The sequence below is a fragment of the Miscanthus floridulus genome, chromosome 1, assembly GCF_019320115.1.
Source record: "Miscanthus floridulus cultivar M001 chromosome 1, ASM1932011v1, whole genome shotgun sequence".
In the NCBI taxonomy this organism is placed as follows: domain Eukaryota; kingdom Viridiplantae; phylum Streptophyta; class Magnoliopsida; order Poales; family Poaceae; genus Miscanthus; species Miscanthus floridulus.
Window position 1 is genome coordinate 195,944,878 of NC_089580.1, and position 7,212 is coordinate 195,952,089.

The following is a 7,212-nucleotide window of genomic DNA, read 5'->3' on the forward strand; positions in this document are numbered from 1 at the left end:
GTACCTTCACCGACTGGCACATCTGTGGCTGCTTCATCATCGTTCGAAGCCTCTGAATCACCACTAACTTCATCACCAATTCTTTTCTCTTCCTGTTGCTCCAACTCGTCTCGCTCGTACGAACCCACATCGAAGTCGCCGTTCAAACGGCCTACTGAAAACCACCGAGATATCTACTGCCATTGGAGAAGGCTGAAGTTGCTCTTACGTCAACTGACTGTCCAACACCATATGCCCGGTGTTGCGTCCACATCGACCCCCATTGTTGTTCATCACCTCCAATGCCAACAAAGGACGACACATCCTCCTTCCTATATCCATTCTCCACCATCAGCTCATCCATGGTCATATTTGACCCTTCGATTACCCTTCTGTAGCACGGATTTCACGCAGAGGCGGCAGGAGCTTCGTGCTCACCCTACGCCCAACACTTTCTTGAAGAATGCCGTCGCAGTTTTTAGTAATAGAGTGATGAGTTGGTGTTATGGGCGAAGGCTTGGAGAGGAATAAGAACTAGATAAGCAAGAAAAGAATGGCGAGGACAGGATTAGTATTCTGAATATTCGTTTACAATCTTGCCTCGTCTAATGAGGCGATCCCGATTTGTATGCCGCCATTTTATACAAGCCACACACAGCTAAAGCCCAACTAGACGCGTATTCGTTCTTCTCAGGCCCTCTTTGGTACAGTTCTGTGTAAAGCTTTTTTTTTCTTTTTTTTTCTTGCTAAATAAACCTTTTACAAACGGTTACACCCATCACTACGGGATACTGATTAATTACCGAGTGTGATAAACACTCGGCAAATATGGATAAACACTCGGTAAATTGTGTACCGAGTGCCACACTCGGTAAACATGACTCGGTAAACAACGACTCGGTAAAGTTAGTTTACCGAGTGTCAACTAACGGGGCACTCGGAGAATAAATCTTACCGAGTGCTACGCCGGCACTCGGTAAACAACTACGACGTGACGGTCGTCAGTCCCCAAACTTGCCGTTAACGGCGTACTTTACCGAGTGTTAGACATAGCACTCGGTAAACAGATAACCATTTTCATGATTAAAACAATTCCGCAAATATTTTTCCCTAATATAGTTTACCGAGTGTACCAGTAACACTCGGTAAAAGTGTAACTCGTTAACCGAGTGTTCCACTCGGTAAAAAATGGCACATATATCCGAGTGGGGTTGTGGCACTCGGTAAAAAATGGCACCACTCGGCAAAATTAACAGAATCAGAACCAATTTGGTTCTGTTCTCTGTTTTACCGAGTGTCACACTCGGTAAACATGACCATTACCGAGTGTAACACTCGGTAAAACTTGTCCACAGTATTTTTTTTTTGTTTGTTTCAATGCATATCCAGCCACAATTAACAACAATTATAACAGAATATCACAGTTACCAACAGATAGACAATATATATCACATATATGTCCACAAATGTCACATCCACTCATTATAACCAACATATAGCTACAACAAATGTCACAAGCACAATGCAAAGTCCACAAACACCATCAACATGTCCAAAGTCCACAAAGTTCAACCCACTTCTAAGTTCAACATACAAACAAGTGAAACATGGTCCTGTCACATGGTCGGAGCCCTACCGAGAAACGGAGACAAGTCCAAGTCTTGATCGTTGTTCGATCCAGCTGTAGAAGGTCCCTGGAATGAGGGAGCAAAAGAAAATAAACATATTTGTCAATTAATCATAAGGTAGTATGCCAAATTCAAATATTCCTTCGAAAGACCAGTTAACAGTGACATCAATATATAGGCATATAATAGATAACACATATCAAGTTAGTTGCTGTTTAGGTCTCCTCTATGTGCAAGATATCGTCACACATGGTCGAGTAGACTGAACATGAATTGGGCAAACACCTATGTACTCATGTAGAACCTAACATGATGCCTTTCAAGGTCTGAACAATATTACTAATAATCTAACTTATACATGTATGTATCCTACTCTCTTCTAGGTTCTAACATGATAGTGTTGACTGTAGCACAATCTGAACTGAAAAAGCCTTTCAAGATGAAGAGTGACTCACAGGAGTGCCGTCGCGCGGAGGTGGAGGCACCAACGGTATCATCGGCGGCGGCGGAGGCGGTGGAGGCTGGCCTATGCTCTGAGAAAAGCTGGCCATGTACTCGTACCAGGCCTTCTGCGATTGCTGGAAGGCCTCAAGCTGGGCCTGCACTCGCGCCCTCTCCTGTGCCAACTCGGCCTGGTGCGATAGCTGGAGGGCCTGAAACTGGCTCTGTGAGGCCTGCTGTGACTCCTGCAGGGCTTCAATCTGGGCCTACAATTATTTATCACATAGTTAGAATGCAAATAAAGAACGGGTAGAAAATGAATGGACAACGAATGCAACAGAACTAACCTGGAGTGCTACCACCTGGGGCTGTGAGCGTGGTCGTATGGCCGGGCTCAAACTCGTGCTCCGGGCTCTAATCTGGGCGAGTGTCTGAGTGTTGGCCGTGTCTATGGTGCTGTTGCCCATATAGTACCTCCCGTGTGGCTTACCTGGTCCCAACCTCATGACGATGTCACCCTCGAGGTCAGCGGTGCTCGGATCAAATTCTGGCCCATGGATCTCTCTCGCCATCGCCGTGTACTCGCTGAGGCGACTGTGCACGCTCAGGTTACTGTATGCCTCGGGCGGGTCCTCCGGGTTGTAGACGAGGTCGGGGTCCTTTGCCTTGCCCTTGTGTGCCAAGGCATATGCCTTGAACGAGGCGCACTCCTGGCCGGGGTGGAACCGTGTCTGCAGGAAGCACAACAATAAGATATTATGCATTCAGAAGTTAGCGTAGCAACAACGAAATGAAATCCGCGTACATATCTGGCTGCATATTCCTTGAGGGTAGTGGGCCCTTGTTTGTGCGAGGAACCCTGCATCATCGCACGGCAACGTGAGCGTACGGCGTGATATTGCTCGTACTCCTCACTCAACCACGTGTCCACAATGGCCTCCCAGCAATTGTCCATCCCCGCACACCAAGCAGGAGGCACCTGCACGTACACGAGCACATGACAAATCATAAATCAATTTCAGTGCAATTAATCACAGACGATGTAATCTCATGTTTACCGTCAAGTATTGCTCCTTAGTTAGGGGCAGGTGCACTGCCTGCGCTCTGGTGACTCTGTTTCCTCTGCGGGCATGGTAAATTCTTCTGCACAGGAGCTTTGTCTCGTAGAAGAGGTCCTGCACTCGGTGAACACAGACTCTGTTCACCACGTCATCCGCGTCCTCCCTACGTACTCCCTCCGCCAAGGTGTAGTAATCCTACAAGCAAATACAGTCAGTAATATACAATTAATGTGATGTTATTATCAGCATAGTGCGATGAACACGTACCCACAGCTCTTTCATCACCCGGTCGGCCTTGCTGATGCGACCTCGGGTCCCGTCGGCCATTCTGTGGCGTTGAGCCATCGTCCGACTGAGATTGCGGGAGTGGTTGAAGCATTAATGAGACATGACGCGCTGTCTGGAGGGTCGGTCGAGGCGAGGGGCGACGGGCTGTGGACGAGCCAGGCTCGAGCGACACGGAGAATGAGGCCTCGCGTGAGACGGAGATCGAATTCCTTGCCGAGGCATGCCGCGAGAGGCCTCGTGCGATACGGAGAATGCACCCCCTACCGAGGCTTTCCATGGCGAGCCTCGCGCGAGGCGGAATTCGCGTCAGGGTGCCGAGACCTTCTGCGCGAGGCTCGAGGCGAGGCGGAGGGCCTGGTGGGCTCAGTCGTTGTGGGTGAGGGGCCCATGGCTTACCTTCTAGCTTTATTTTTTGATGGGACTTTAGCGACCCTTTTGATTGTTCGCTCGGGGTACCTCGTTCTAAAGTACCCGACAGTAGCCCCCGAGCCTCCGGGGGAGTGCGTGCACTCTCCCTGAGGGTTTGCCTAGGCTTGGTTCGTACCCACTCTCGTAGGAATTGGGTTTTGTATCTTGAGGTTCCGGTGGGTGCGTGCGAGCGCACCCGCCGGGTGTAGCCCCCTAGGCCCTGGAGGAGTGGAGTTACTCCTCCAGGGGTTTTTTTTATTTTCGTGTTTGAACGAGTAGTTCTTATTGCATTTGTCGAGCCCCTAAGCGCAAGTTCGGGTTGCGGGGGTCTCGGCGAGGTTGCAGGAAAAAGCCCTCTAGCCTCCGCACGGAGCGAGAGGTTCATCAGGGCCCCCCTGACTTTGGGTACGACCCTCACGCTTGCTTTCACTCGGAAGGAGGGGTGGAATGTGCCAGGCTACCCTCGATGGGCACGAGCGTGACACTTCCGGTGAGCTGTTATCGAGTAGTCCGAGTGGAGGCCCGAGCCCCGTTCGCTAGGGGACGGCTAGTGGTCCAGAGACGCACTCCAAGAGTACCAGAGGGTTTCTCTAGTGGGTGCCGAGGCCGTTCGCTGGGCCTCGGTGGCTCAGTGCCTCCCTACGGTGGGATCCCATTCGGATACTTCCTTGCTGGTCTCGGACACGACTTAGGATGCCCCGAGCGACTATTCGCTTGGGCCTGGGCCATTCGTAGGCTCGCCCCAAAGTCGTCCCTGACTCTATTGCCCTAGGGCGGCTGTCGAAACCTCTTGGAGGCCCAGCCTTCGAACCCCTGGACCATAACGGGCTCGGTGCCCTTTATCGTGTTTTGTAATGAAACCTCTAGCGTGGCCTTGGACCGTTTGTCTTGGTCTTCAGGTGCAAGAGGAGCCCACGAGCCTCTGCCTGGAGCAAGAGGGCGGTCGGGGGTCTCCTGACTTTTTCATGCGACCCTCACACATCCTTTTTGTTCGGATGGAGGGTTTGTTTGCTGAGCCCATTCTGGTCTCGGCAAGGTTGCAGAAAGAGCCCCTAGCCTCTGCGTGGGGCGAGAGGGCCGTCGGGAGTTCCCCTGACTTTTTATACGCCCCTCGCGCGTGAGGGTTTGTTTGTCAAGGCCCCTTTTGGGCACGAGCCCGAGTTGTGGGGTCTCAGCGTATTTGCAGGAAGAGCCCCTTAGCCTCTACACAGGGTGAGAGGGCCGTCAGGAGCTCCCTTGTCTTTTTGTACGACCCTCAGCTTCCTTTTCGCTCAGAAGGAGGGTTTGTTTTGCCGAGCCCCTTTGAGTGCGAGCTGGGGTCGCTGGGTCTCGGCAATGTCGCAGGAAGAGCCCCCTAGCCTCTACATAAAACGAGAAGGCCGTCGGGGGTTCCCCTGACTTTTTATGCGACCCTCATGCTTCCTTTTTGCTCGGAAGGAGGGGTGGAATGTGCCTCGCTACCCTTGGTGGGCATGAGCGGTGGCACTTCCGGTGAGCTGTTATCGGGTAGTCCAAGTGGAGGCCCGAACCTCATTCGCTAGGGGACGGCTAGCGGTCCAGAGACACACTCCAAGAGTACCAAAGGATTTCTCTAGAGGGTGCCAAGGCCATTCGCTGGGCCTCGGTGGCTCGGTGCCTCCCTACGGTGGGATCCCATTTGGAGACTTTCCCCTGGTCTCGGACACGACTTTGGGCGTCCCAAGCGTTTTGACTGCTTAGGCCTCGGCCCTGTATAGGCTCGCCCATGGTCGTCCCTAACTCTATTATCCTAGGGCGGCTGTCGAAACCCTTTGGGGCCCAGCCTTCGAACCCCTGGATCGTAATAGGTTCAGAGCCTGGTTCCTTCATACGAAAGGAATAGGCCATAGGGAATATCTTACCTATTGGCTCGGCACAGGCAGCGTGCCTTTTGAGGCGGTTTCATGGGGAGTCAAAACGACGCCTGCTGCCGTAGTGGCCGAGCGTGAGGTGGTGGATGGGACGTAACTGTCCTCACATTTAATGTGGGAGACGTGGCCGCGTGGGCCGACAAAATCGGCTCGTGGTTAACCGCGCCGGATCGGGGGGAAAACCTCCCTAATTTCGTCGCCCGTTCGTTTCGCCTCCTCCCTGCATAAATACCCGAGGAGTCTCACCCCTCCTTGTCTTACCTTGCTTGCATTAGCACCGCCTCCGTCGAGCTGTCGCTAGAGCAGCGGGTGCCGGGAAGAAGAGGAGAGAAGAGCGAGCCTAGGGAGAAAGCAAGAAAAAAGCGAGAGCGTGGGAGAGAGAGAAAAAACTCACCGCCGCACCCGATTCCTCCATCGCACCCATGGCCAGCGACATCGTCGTTGTCGAGGCGGACCCCTGGGACCCGTCGGACGTCACCGAGGAGATGCTTCAGTCGCTTGTCGATGGTGGACTCCTTCTCCCGGTGATAGACCCCACCAGGCCAGAGTGGATTGCTCCGTATGGTGAGCCAGAGCCGAGGCCTCGCGATGGCTACGTCGTGAGCTTCGTCTCCTTCCACGAGCGTGGCCTCGGCGTCCCGGCGGACTGGTTCATGCGGGCGCTCCCGCACTACTATGGCGTGGAGCTCCACCACTTCAATCCCAACTCCATCGCTCAGGCGGCTATCTTTGTTGCTGTCTGCGAGGGGTATTTGGGGATTGCTCCCCATTGGGAGTTGTGGCTCCACCTATTCCGGGCGAGGCACACTACCAAGCTGATGGGTATGTCGGGTAAGAGGAAGGCGATGAGGGCCGGCGGCTGCACTCTCCAGGTGGTATAGGAGCTGGTTCTACCTTTGTAACGATGACGGAGGACTTCCCCCTTACACTGGGCAGATTGTGGGGAGCTGCCCGGAGAGATGGAAGTGGGGCGTCCCGAAGGATGACCAGCCCAAGCTGGAGCCGCTCCTGGAGGGGCTGGCGAGGCTGCGGGGCCATGGCCTCACCGTGGCTGTGGTCGTGGCCGCCTTCCACCGCCGGAGGGTGCTGCCGCTGATGGCTCGGTGGCGGCGGCTGTTTGAGATGAAGCCGGGTGAACCCATGGAGGGCATCTGGATGTCCTCCTCCACCCTTTCCGACGAGGAAATCCTTCATCGGGTGGGGGAGACGGTAGAGGCGAAGCTGAAGGGTGGCAACTTGACCCCCTTCGCGATGCGACTGTCGCGGGGGTTCCTTTTGCTGGTAAGTCGTGTGCCGCTGTAGCCCCTGAACCTCCTCAGTCTCCCCTTGCCCCTTATTCCCTTATGCGCGTTTGTCGTTCCTTCAGGGGATGAGGGACGTGTGCTCCTCTCCGCCGCCTGTTCCCGAGGACGTGAGGCGGCGAGCGATCAACCGAGCGCACGCTGACGCGCAGAAGACACGGAAGGACGCCAAGGCGGCGAAACGCACGAAGCAACTCCTCGCGCATGAGGAGCTAGA